Genomic DNA, 13734 nt, shown 5'->3' on the forward strand with positions numbered 1-13734 from the left:
AGGAAGCCAATGAAGGGAAGCCAAAACAGGAGAAATCTGCTCTCTCTTTCTAGTCCCTGTCAGGACTCTTGCTGCAGCATTTTGGATTAGCTGAAGGCTTTTCAGGGAGTTTTTTGGACATCCTGATAATAATGAATTACAGTCGTCCAGCCTGGAAGTAATAAATGCATGAACTAGTTTTTCACTCTCAGACAGGATATTTCTAATTTTAGAGATGTTGCACAAATGGAAGAACGCAGTCTGACATGTGTTTAATATGTGCGTTGAAGGACATGTCCTGGTGTTACAGAAGGCCTCTTTTAATGCTGAACTCTTTTAAGAACATTTCATTTAAAAAGGCTTTCTGTTGAGAGTTTTATTGAATTATTATTATTGTTTTTATTTATTTATATTGCCTATTATTTTTTTGTGTACACCACTTGTTTGTCTATGAAAAACTCCTAATAAATAAACTTTACTGACTTTCCTTCAGTTTCAAGGACAACAGTTTTAAATGCAACACATCACCATGTATAAGGTCACACATTCAAACCAAATTTAAGACCATTTCAGAAGTTTTAAGGCCTTTGACTTTTAAATGTTGATTAATTATCAATATATTAGGCTAATTGTTGGAGAACAGAAAGATCATCATTGTTAGTGTTAGCACAGCCCATGGCGGCCTCCAGGGTCCTAAAGAACCATGGAAAAGGGAACTAGACCAAAAACAGCTGAAAATCATTTTCTTTGGATGGAAAAGAAAGTGTGGACAGTGAAACACCACGTTTACAATAAACCACATTATCCACAAACACACATAAACATTAGGGGTGTATAGATGAATCTTCTTGTCATTCAGTGTCTCATTGGCGTACAGTTCACTGGCACTGGGAGTCTTCTTATAAGGAACAGTTCAGCTGTACAGCACAACCATTTTATTATAACCTGCCTGTTTCTAATCCAAGGCTACTCCTGACGTCAACGCTTTTGGAGAGGAATCTGCACACATTCCTGAGATGAGTGGAGATCCACACCTCGGCCCTCACCCCCCATCCACCCATGCCCCTCCTCTGTAATCAGCTGTGACAGCGAGCTGAGTCCTCTGCAGGCAGGCTGATTGATCGATCAGTTTAATCAAACTTATATGTGAAAATTATGTAAAACCTTTGCGCTGAGTATGCCTGTAAGACAGCTGTCCTGGCAAGAAAAGTCGTTTTTTTTCATGTATCATCCATCTTTACTTGCTGTTTTTAGCCTTGATGTATTTGTGGAGCGCTTTTCTTCCACCTTTCCTCCACAAATCATTGGAAGGCTTCTGCATTGACACAAAGGGAAAAAAGTCGCTGTGTTGTTCGCTTAAAAACACCAATGCTCGCAATGCTAGGTGCACAGAACATGTCCTGTCCTTTATGAAGGACATAAACATTTTCTTTTGACAGTGAACACTGACACCAAAAGACACACAGCAGGGACCCAGGTCAGACTCAGCCCCGGGCCACTGCACTCCAACCATGGGGCATGTGGGGGCCTGCTCGCCCACTGAGCCGAGGCCTTACCCATAAAGGACATAAACCTGCACTAAACAAACAGACAAAAACAGCCCAACAGCTAGCTGTCGCATTTGTAGCTCAAACACGTTGCCAACAGTGCCCTCTGGTGGTAAAACTACTTAACATCAACACTGATAACATGGCTGAGCGTGGGTCTCTCGTCTTTTTAAAAAACTTTATTTGTATTCATTGGCCATTAAAAACAATGACTCTGACAGATGGTCAAATAACCACATTTTTGGGAGCATTTGCTCAGCTGCCAAGAAATATGACGACTAATGAAGCGTTTTCTTTTCTGTTTTCTTTTGTTTTCCATTTCCAGCTTTTTCGTTTTATTGATTCATGCATATATTATCAGTGAATGCATCCTTTACAGGTATAGCGCCAAGAGTAATGTGTCTCATGTCAGATTTCATTTTGTGTGGGTGTTAATTCCACCAGGGATTCCACCATCACCAAGGTGCATGTAAAAGTTGCATCCATGTGCTGATTCAGGTGTAGATCAAGTGAGGAGCTGGGAACTAGGTTAGGGCAGCTTTCTGCTTTGGTGAACAATAAGCGTCTTCATGAACAGCATGTTGTGCCAACCTGGTTAACCAGGCTAGTGGGCTGTTTGCTGTGACACTGATACACTATCTGTACATGTGATAGTCTTCCCCTGTTACTCCAAATTTCAGCACTCTCTATAATTCCATTTACAAGTTTCCATGACGAATTTTGATCCCAGCAAAGCTTTATGCTTGTGGATCAGCAAAGAAGGGATGGAACATAGATATGCTTACACTGCAGTGTGTGCCATGGGATAAAATGAAAGAGCACAACATGCACAGTGTGCTTTGCAAAATATTCCACAATGTAAGGGTAGTGTAGCGGGGCGTGGTCTGGCGTGGGTGTGGTGCCGCTGCAGGGGAGATGGATGCACCTGCACGGTATCTGCAATCACGCCTCGCCACCATACCAGGCTGTCTGTGTGTGTGTGTTGTTGGTAGTGTGTGTGGCTGAGCTGGAAAGCTGCAGCCGTGAGGTGTGTGTTCAGTGCAAAATAATGACTGTGCTGAAAAACATGCAAACATCGTCGGGTCTGCTGCGGTATTGTCACAGGTTTCACATTTTGATTACTGAAACATGATTCTATGTATTCAGACTCACGTGACTCTGGGAAAGGAGGTCGGGGGTCACAGGCTTTGGCAGTAGAGGAGTTTGTTGCCCCTCTGCCCATCCAGTGTTGGGGACACTTATGTCCACTACATTGTTGCCTGGAGAATCTTTGTGTGCAGATCTGTCTGATATTTGCTTCTGAGATACGATACAGTAGGTTTCTGTGAGAATGCTCTTGAATGCTTCTTCTTCGTTAGTGGAGTCCGAGGCTGAAGTTTCAATAAATGAAAGACTGTTCTTTTCTGCAGATGCTCGGGCCTCGTCAGTGGGCACGGCCCTGAGATGTCAAAGGTCGCTCTTGTTTCCAACCAGCATGATGACGATGTTGTTGTCAGCGTGGTCCCTCAGGTCCTTCAACCAGCATCCTCGTATGTCAGGTGCTTTGCAATATCGTAAACTAGGAGAGCCCCGACTGCACCCCGATAATACGCTGAGGTGATGGCTCTGCAGCACTCCTGCCCAGCTGTGTCCCAGATTTGAACTTTTATCGTCTTGCCATCCACCTGAATGCTGTGGGTTGCGAACTCCACCCCGATGGTGCTCTTGCTCTCCAAGTTGAACTCATTTCTTGTGAAACGGGACAGCAGATCACTCTTCCCCACTCCAGAGTCTCCAATGAGTACAACTTTGAACAAGTAGTAGTATTCATCATCTGGAGCTCCCATTTTAGAAAACTTTAACACAAACAACAACAATAAGAACAACAAGCTTCTCCACCAGCAGTAACAAGCAGCAGGCACCGCCTTCCAAGTGCTGAATTACCAGAAGATGGAGCATCTTTATTTGTGGGATTTTTGTTCTTATCAATATGAATATGATGCCCTGAGAGAAGCAGCAGACATAGTTCGTGGGTGTTTTCACTGACAGTTGTGATTCCTGTGGCAGTTACCTTTTGATGATATGCTTTAGTTTTGTTTTAATTAGGTGTGCTGTCAGAATAGATCATTGTAATGGTGTTCTTTTAATTTGAGGCATATTTAGCATTTTCCTTGATAAGTAGAAGAAAGATTCCTCATTGACCTGCTGGGTTGTGTTGTGTGCAACCTGATTCAGGTTTGTAGGTCTGAATTGCAAACTCTATTTACTGTGCTGGAATCTAAAAATCAGAAGAGTCTAGCTCAAGATCTTCGAGACTCCTACATCTGGTATGGCCACACTCCTGAAAGCAGCTCTGAATAATCAGGATCGTTGCTTTTCCTCAGTCGTGGTTTCTTAGCAGCTATTTGACCATAAAGTATCAGACACACAGACTGATACTGGAGCTCTGTGCGGCATCTATCTGGGCTCTGATCTGAGCTGCTGTTAACGATTTCTGAGGCTGGTGACTCGGATGAACATATCCTCAGCAGCAGAAGGACTCTTGGTCTTCCTTTCCTGGGCGTCCTCATGTGAGTCAGTTTCATCGCAGTGCTTGATGGTTTTTCTGACTGCCATAATATGAACCAATGATATAATTCTGGCAGTTGTCAAACAGGGCTGTCAGCTGTGAACCAACCTGACTTCTACACAACACAACTGATGGTCCCAACCTCATTTAGAAGGCAAGAAACCAATGAACCCTGGCAGGCACACCTGTGAGGTGAAACCATCTCAGGTGACTACATCACTGAGAGAAGGTCGAGGGTTTGCAGCGCTGTAAACAAAGAAAAGGTGCCATACTTTGAGGAATCTAAAATATAAAACATATTTGGAGTTATTTATCAGTTTTTCTTTGCTACATAAGTCCATTGTAAACATCACGCGGCAGACCCGACTACATGTTTATACTGTTCAGTGTCTTTATTAAGTCCTTTCCTCACGGTTGCTGTTCACACTGTCATGGCTGCACCAGGACACACCAACAACATCATCATAGTCCAGACTTAGTTCGCTCTTATAGGCGGGCGGGGCTCAGGTGTGTCAGCCTCCCTGCAGATACAAATGAAATTTGACTTTACTTCTGATTTGAGGCTCTATTTTTCACAGGAGCTTCAGTATCCAGACTTCTGACCTCGTCAGCCATCATTGAGAGTGTGCAGTGTTTGTACTCAGTCCTGGAGCTGTTAGTAAGAAACAGACATGGTGACTCATTCTGAGCATGTTGCTTCAGGTGCACCTTTCACCAGTTGTGTATCTCACCTTATGCAAGAATAACAGTTTATCCTGTAAAGTTACACCATGCAACAGTTTGCAGCTAACTGAGCTTATATTGGTATTGGTATTATATTGTGATGTGAGTGTGTGTGTCCGTCCTCTGCTACTCATCCAGCGTATGTGTGTTATATTATGCCCTAAAAATGTAGAAAAAAGCTGTGTACTCCAGAGCCCAAGCCCCGGGCCACAGACCGGTACCGGTCCGTGAGTAGTTTGGTACCAGGCCACGAGAGTCGAGGCTCGGGTGTGAAATTGATGATTTTCAGGGTTTTTAATTGTTAACACCTTAAAGGCCGGTCTGTGAAAATATTGTAAGACGTTAGCTGGTCCGTGGTGCAAAAAAGGTTGAGGACCTCTGCTGTAAAAGCTCTATACTTCTGCAATCAAGTTCATAACCCCAGAAAGAACAGCCCAGCTCCGGCGTGTACATATGTGCCTTACTGTGATACACAAATAATGAAAATGAATTATGTTTAATTAACCACCTACTTCTAAAACTCTCCCACTGCCTGTTTTAAACAAGCCAAATAAACTGAATTGACATTTTATACCCAAATGTGAGCCGGCACACTGGACTTGTTTAAGAAAGCAGTTTGGCATGTAAATAACTGTAATTTGACTTCTTAATGACAGCTTTATTATTTTGTCAGCTTTTTTTTTGTAAAAGTGTATAATTACCATAATTGCTTTTTAGCACTGAAGCAACACAAAGACCATTTTGATCCATGCTGGCAAATTAACCATTACAGGAATATAAGACATGACAGTGGTTATTACCAACACTGTTAATTTAGGGCGGCTAATCATTGGCTAATAAATTAGTTTATTATGGTTGGAATAAGATGAGATAACCTTTGTTAGTCCCACGCGTGGGAAATTAGTTTTGTTACAGCAGTGGAGAGTGCAAAGTTGCAGAGAAAAACACTGGAATAAGATATCAATAAGATACTGTACACAATAGAATAAAATAAAATACTGTATACAATCAAATAAAATGGAATACAAATGCTATATACAATATGAGTATAATACAATGATGCCAGAAAGAGTATTGCACTTAGTGTTATTGCACATGTGTGGATGTGTTTGATCAGTTGGAGGCTTTGTTGTGGAGTCTGACAGCCGTGGGGAGGAAAGACCTGTGAAATCTCTCCGTCCCACACCGTGGGTGCTGCAGCCACTGAAGGAGCTGCTCAGTGCTGTCAGAGTCTCCTGCATGGGCTGGGAGATGTTGTCCACCAGGGATGACAGCTTAGCCACTGTTCTGCTGTCACTCACCACCTCCACTGGGTCCAGAGGGCAGAACAGAGCTGGGCCTGCGGATCAGCCTGTTCAGTCTCTTCCTGTCCCCGGCAGAGATGCTGCCGCCCCAGCAGCACCAGCATAGGACTCCCATATCACCCATGCATGAAGCCTACGCTCTCAAGCGTGCAGCAGGGTTACGGTTTGAGTGTTTGAGTCTGAACTAACGATATGAGTGACTCCTTGTTCTGAGGTTACTCTGTTCAAACTTATCAGAGTGATGAATGATGCTAATCTACAAAATAAAAATGCAGCCGTCACACTGACCTTCAGTATGCGTGGCCACATGTCGCACATTCTTACTAACATATTATGATTAAAACTAATTTCCTCCATGTTCATATGCAGGTTCTGCCATCCTAAACTTGGCCAGATGTGCTGGCTGACAACAGGACTGCTGGAAAATGTCAGAGGTGTCGTAGGCGCTTTACTGTCACCGCTGTCAGGTCGGCTTTTCCACGATTTCCCTGAAATGCGATGGAAAGACTCTGTCATGACCGAATGGAAAAAAGTGCTGAGACCTTTTTCTGATGGTTGGTTGGTGGGTTGGACATCGCTGCATCGCTTCAGAAATCCCTCATGTGCTCCAAAAACTGGTCCTAATTGTCTGATATAAATTTCACCCTTCATCTCAAAATGAAACAGAGTTGTCGCAGACAATGGCTAATGAGGAAAAAGTGAAAGTGTGCGTTTAAAGCCTGCAGCACGTGCCCTGTGTCGCAAATCTGTCATCTTAAGAGCCTCTTTGCAACACGTACGTGAGGAGGTGGAAACACAGCTCGGGTCGCAGAACGTGGCTGAAATGATGAGAGTGTAAAAAAATCCCAGGCCCTGGCTTTCTCATACGAGCTCGCGCTGAACACACTGTCCAGGCAGCACCTTCTAGATCTCTGGGAAGATTATTTAAGAAGATGAGAGCGCTGCTTGACGTCAGGCTTCCTGTGAAGTAGAGATAGTGTCCTTAGTAACGCCTGAAAACAATGCATCACAAATGTAACTCTGACAGCAGCCGGGTGTCTCATCCCAGCATTGTTACAGGAATAACACATACTTGGAAATGACTTTGAATAGCTCGGCTGTGAATCATCAACACACACACACACACACACACACACCAAGTGTAACCTCTGCTGCTGATCTTTCTAATACACTCCAGCCTACTGACATAATCTCCTCTGGATTTGGTGGAAGAAGTCTGATTTCATGATTAACTCATTTGATCAACAAAACAACAGAATGTCACTAATATCAAACGCAGTACATCTGTCATGTCTAATTTCATTGACCCTTTTCCCAAAACTTGAACACATTTTTCTTCAGAAACAACCGTGGAAGCATTTTCTCATACAGCGCCCTGTTTACCAGCTGTCAGTTGTATCTGGGCACATTATGTGAATACTGATCTGCAGGTAAACGGAGTCCATTTTTAAGTGCCTACCACTTTAGTTTGCTAGCTGGCTTAAACTGCATCATAAGTGTTGCTCAGACTATCAGAGAGTGTGAAACTCGAGAGGGCAACATGATGCAAAATGAGCAGATGTGTGAGTGAAAGGTTTTAAATGTGAACACATTCATGGTCGATATGTTTGTGCTCCTGGTTTAGTCTGACACCCTGTGCCTATAATGTTAAAGGCAAACATGCTGTTACAAATAACAACAGCCTCAGTCATACACACTTATCGAAATCAGCCGCACAGTGGTGTGCTGATTGTAGCTGTTCCCGTACAGCAAGCAGGCCTTGGGTTTAAATCCACCCTCTGAGTCTGCATGTTTCTCTGGACACTGGGGCTTCTGTGGGCTTACGGTTATAATAGTTATGATAATGGGTGTGAACGGTCTTCTATCCTATCTGTCTATCCCCAACCAATCACAGCAGATGGCCCCGCCCCTCCCTGAGCCTGGTTCTGCTGGAGGTTTCTTCCTGTTAAAAGGGAGTTTTTCCTTCCCACTGTCTCCAAAGAGCTGCTCATAGGGGGTCATATGATTGTTGGCTTTTTCTCTGTATTTGTTATTGTAGGATCTACTTACAGTGAAAAGTGCCTTGAGGCGACTGTTGTTGTGATTTGGCGCTGAACTGAATTGGTCATGTGTCTCTTGAGGTAAACTTTCTTTACCTCACAGCAAAGCACGGTATGTGTCCAATAGTTCAATGAAATTCCACCAAAAGCCACCAAAACTACAAACACAGCAGCTCAAACTCTGAGGCAGACACAGTGTGTTCTCGTGACCGACTGAGCCGCTAAAGGATCTGAGATAACAGCCGTGACAGACAGCTTGTCCCTCGGCCACATCTCATCTGACCTACCGCAGAATGATGCAAAGTAGAAAATAACTTTACAGCTTGTAGTGGCTGCAAACCTTCAGGATGAGGTAATAGCATTACTTATAATGACTGCAAATTTGTACTTTATATTTATCAGTGCAACGTAATGGGGATATATTCTCCTGAAACAGAAAGTTTTGAGTGCTGCAAATCTTAACACCTAGCCAAGTCAGCACCGAGTCCCTGGTGTCCAGATCAGAAACCCTCAGCAGAAATGCTACACAGCAGGAATGTGGGACTTATTGCCACTTAGAGACCATCCCAGCTGGTGAAACGGCAATGCAAATTGAGTGGTGCACTGTTGCATTGTTTGTGCTGAAAACAGCCTCTCTGTTCACAACAAGAGGCTGGGATTTGACATGTTCATATGTTTCCACATGAGCAGACAGCTTGAAAGGGCACCAAGCTGAACACTGAAACTTTTATACCCCTCCATTGCCTACAGCCTTTCCTCTGCAGCTTATGTAATTTTATGTTATTTGCTACCTACTCACTCCCTTTGGAAAATTGTCTCCCCTCACTGGGTCTAAGAGGATCCAAAACTGGATGAACACTTTCATTTCCTTAAGATTTGATTTTTATTTTAAGCCCTTAATTTAATTTTGTATCTGGAGCCACGACTCATGACAGACCAACAAAAACAAAGGGTCAGCGCTTTCTCCCAGTTACAGAATTAGCCCTTCAAATGCTGAGCATCTCCAAAACAATTATGCTGTAGGAGAGCACGCCGAAATAATGCATTTCATTGCTTCTTCTTCTGCATAGCAAGCATGTGACTGAGAACATGAGATTTATGCTCACATGTGTAGACACATGCCAGCTATCCCCCGTAGTGAAAACATCTGATTCATTTTCTCCAAAATTCACTGTTACGGTTGAGTGTTTGTAGTAGCCAAAGTCAAATAAAAGTTGCACATGTGTATGCCTGTCTCCTTTCACGTGGGTTTTCTTCATCCAGCCTATCTATTTATCAAACACATCTGATGTACGCTCAGCCTTGATAACTGCACTGCTGTTTATTGCATTCATGCATTTTTTCCATGACAAAAGTGCCAGAGTTTTAATCTCTCCTATGGCTTAAACTTACTCGACTCCTTGGTGCATTCAGGAACATCAGTAAGAGAGAATGAGAGATCAAATTAGATTAAAAATGTGACCTCAATCTTTCCACATTTTTCCACTTGAGACAAATCTGTGGAGTAACCAGATGATTAAATGGGTAACAAACAAACTAATTCATCATTTGTCAGACACAAATATGTCCACGCCAGGGCTGACACCACCATATGACCTAAGCTGACTGCGGGTGTTTTCTGAATGCATGAACTGCAGGCTAATAGCTAGCTGTTTGGCTAGCTATTAGCCTGCAGTTGCAAATTTGAAAAGAGCTCAAAATGCATAAAGAAATTTAACAAGAACTCATGTGGCTCATGATTCACCACTATTCACAACTTAGTGAATGAAAAACAAACAAAGTTTTCTGATCAGTAGCTTTATTACACAAACTAATGGAATTAAAATTAAAGTACAGCGGTCCCTTGTTTATCACAGGAGTTACTTTCTAAAAGTTACCCGCAACAGGTGAAATCCGCCAACTTTATTTTTTACAATTATTTTATTTGTTTTAAGGCCGTAAACCCTTCACCACACACTTTATACACTTTTCTCAGACTTTTTTCTCTTGTTTAAACACTCTAAAGTTCAAACCTTCGTAGAAAAATAAGTCCAGTATTATAGAATGAAACCAAAGGCAACTGCAGGAGCCTTTGACGGTGCAAAATGTTTCATCGGCATTGTCGTGTTTGTTGGGGAGAAAACTTACAAACATACAGTGCAGCACTTCAGAGTCACGCTGATAGGGATCGAAGATTTATGTAAATTTGACAAGCTGAACGCATTCTGTACTGTACAGGAGACACAGCACGAGATTGGTTGACAATGGTCTACAGCCAGTCAGAACGCAGAACACAATACACTGTAAAAACAAACGAACAAAAAAAGCCATGGAAAACTGCACACAAAACAATCTGCGAAACAGCGAGGCCGCGAAAGGTGAACCGCGTCATAGCGAGGGAGCGCTGTAGCCTGAAGGATGATCTGATATCGTCGTGTTGATCCTGGAACAACATAGTAAAAGTTGTTCCAGGTTCAACATTGCAAGTGACCAATCACATTGTTGTGATGTTATTCTTTTGCGCACCAAGCCATTCGTGCATTTATGAAATTCCAATGTTGCAAGGACAATATCAATTCTGCTAAGTTTTTATTAAACGGTCAGAGTCAGGGTCCGTTGATCGGCGGACAGAGGCGGTTTCTCGCAGCTTAAGTACAGTTTTTTGTTTTACGGCGGTTTTTCCCGAAGTCACAAAAGTATGACGTCACAACATTCTGATTGGTCACTTGCAATGTTGATCCTGGAAAAACATTTAGTATAATGATCTGGGAACAACACCAACACGAGGATATCAGATCGCGCGTACTCTGAAACACATTCATGTTTCCCAACAACCAAACAAACAGGAATGTTGTGAAGGAGTTCTCTAAAAATGAATGTCTGTACCTGTGTTGGTTAGGGTTAGGGTTAGACTATGGGAATTCCACAGGTGGTGCACATAGGCCAAGTACACACAGAACAGACTGGCTCCCTTCAGCCTTACTTTCAGATTCCTCTCTTATAAAGAGTTTTAGCACTAATGGAGTTCACTGCTGTGATACTGAGCAGTAGGTCATAAAATGACTCTTCATAAATGTCTAAACTCTGCACTTTAATCTAAGTGATACTGCAGAGTAGCCTGGGGGAGATTTACTGGGAAAGGCTCCTCTTACATGGTGGATATCAACACCATGCTGGGAGTATGCACACATGACAGCACACCTGTAAAACCAAACCATTTATTAGAAATGTATCTTCTCCTACACGTCACAATTATGATTGTTAAAAAAGTGCAGTTTGTATTGCACAATAAACAGTAACAACCATGTTCACAGGCCACAATCCATCATCCAACACTTACCTTCGTCCAGGTCACAAAATAAATTGGTCCAAGCAGAGAAGACCAAACTGGTTCCCAAGCAAACTGAGAGACAGTTGTCCAGAATGTCCTATGTTTGTCTCAGTTGGACATGCCTAAAGAAAATTTCCAGCAGGGGTCCCAGTCTGATGCCTGAACCCATTCAGCTGTCTCCTTTTGATGCAAAGGGATTAAGCTACATACAAAGTGCTTCGAGTGCTATGTTATAGCAGAGAAGTGCTATATAAGATCCAGTGTACCTATGCTAGGACGTTCTGCATGATTGAGCTCTTCACCCAGTCTCTTCACACAAAGGTCATGTCTTTGATCTTGTCCCACTGGCCAGTATCCACAGCTTATAGCCACAGGTCAGCTTTCCTTTACCACACCTGAGCCCGTACTTTTATAACGAGCCATCGGCACAGCAGCCGAGTCACAGCAGTCGCTGCCCCAACCTGCCCACGAGTCTCATTTAACAGGACGACATGCATGAACCCTTTCTATCCATATGATAAATGGCCTGGTTCTTATACAGCGTTTTTCTACTCTAGCTGAGCATTTAGAGTGCTTTACAGCAGCGGTCCCCAACCCCCGGGCCTCGGACCGGTACCAGTCCGCAAGTCGTTTGGTACCGGGCTGCGAGAGTTGAAGCTCAGGTGTGAAATGTGTGGTTTTCAGGGTTTTTATCGGTTTTCAGCGTGATTTTGTTATCGTTTTTATCGTTAACTCGGTTTTCCTGGGTCTTTTCACGTGTGTTATGAATAAATATTCTTTTTTTTCGGTACCGGTACTAGTTTTATTTTGTTGTATTTATCCACGACACCTTAAAGGCCGGTCCGTGAAAATATTGCCGGGCATAAACCGGTCCGTGGCGCAAAAAAGGCTGGGGACCGCTGCCTTACAGAACCTGCCTCAGTCACAGAAGCACCTTTTTATATGCTTTTTTGACATAACTGCTTTCTATATAACATCCACACACAGTATGTCTGTGAAGGTTCTCAGTCATCCAGGTCATCGTAGTCAAAGGAGCTTGCAAAGAAAAGTGTCTGGACTTAAGTTGCTTGAAGACGCTTCACCTCTCATCCGAGAAGCTTCTTCAGTTCTAAGGTCAAATGGTGGAGAGTCCCAGATATAAACCTAGTGGGAGTTTCCCCCCACAGAGGGACAAAAGGACCCCCTGATGATCCTCTAATCGCCTGAGCCAAGGTGTGAAACTGGGTGTGGGTCCCAATCAGCCAGAGTTTCGGGTGAGCTCATTGTGAAACCTGGCCCCACCTTATCATGCGAATTCCTGAGGTCAGATGGCCCAGGATGTGAGTGGGCGTTAAGGCGTCTGGGAAGGGATCTCAAAACTGGATTATAGATGGCAGAGAGTTGGTGTCGTAAACCACCGCCTCTGTTCAAAGATGGTCGCTCACATGGACATAGATGGCTTCTTTCACTCCTCTTTCAAACCATCTGTCCTCTCTGTCCAAAATGTGAACATTGGCATCCTCAAAAGAGTGTCCTTTATCCTTTAGATGCAGATGGACTGCTGAGTCTTGTCCTGTGGAGGTGGCTCTTCTGTGTTGTGCCATGCGCTTGGACACTCCGCTTGGACACTCCCACTAGGTTTATATCTGGGACTCTCCACCATTTGACCTTAGAACTGAAGAAGCTTCTTGGATGAGAGGTGAAACGTCTTCAAGCAACTTAAAGAAGTTCAGACGCTTTTCTTTGCAAGCTCCTTTATCCACACACAGTCACAGTGCGATTGATGCATCCAAGAGATATTTGGCATATGTGTGTGTTCGCAGGGTTTTAACACAATTTGACCTGTCGTTAGTCATCTGAACTTCAGTCAAACACTTTGACTCTGTTTCTATGGAGGCTCTCGCTGAGATGATTAATACAATGAGGCCCTGATGTGCTCTGGATAAGCTCCCCGTGAGATTCCTAAAAGAAGCTGCACATTCTGTCTGTAATGAATTCCTCACTCCTGACTGTCCCTGTTTATTTCAAATAAAAACAAGTGTACGATTCTCTTCTGAAAACATATTCTCTGGATATTAAGTCCTTGGAAAATTTTAGAACCTTTTCCAGACTTCCATTTCTCGCCAGGGTTTTAGAAAAGATTGTTGCCAGACAATCGATTGCTGTTTGAAATAGAAATGAACCACAGCACAGAGACAGAACTGTATTTCATTGCTTTCATCTTATCCCAAACCCCAACATGTCATCTGAAATCCAGAACAGGAGTCCACTTTGTTTTTATTCAGTTCAATTTTATTTATATAGC

General features: G+C 43.2%; 1 pseudogene; it reads right to left on the reverse strand.

Annotated features, from left to right (window-relative positions):
• Nucleotides 1-2704: 2704 nt before the first annotated feature.
• LOC102305010 lies at nucleotides 2705-3352 on the reverse strand (annotated as a pseudogene).
• Between the last annotated feature and the right edge of the window lie 10382 nt (nucleotides 3353-13734).

This window comes from Haplochromis burtoni, unplaced genomic scaffold (genome assembly GCF_018398535.1).
Source record: "Haplochromis burtoni strain Fernald_Lab_line unplaced genomic scaffold, NCSU_Asbu1 Contig_228, whole genome shotgun sequence".
Taxonomy (NCBI): Eukaryota; Metazoa; Chordata; class Actinopteri; order Cichliformes; family Cichlidae; genus Haplochromis; species Haplochromis burtoni.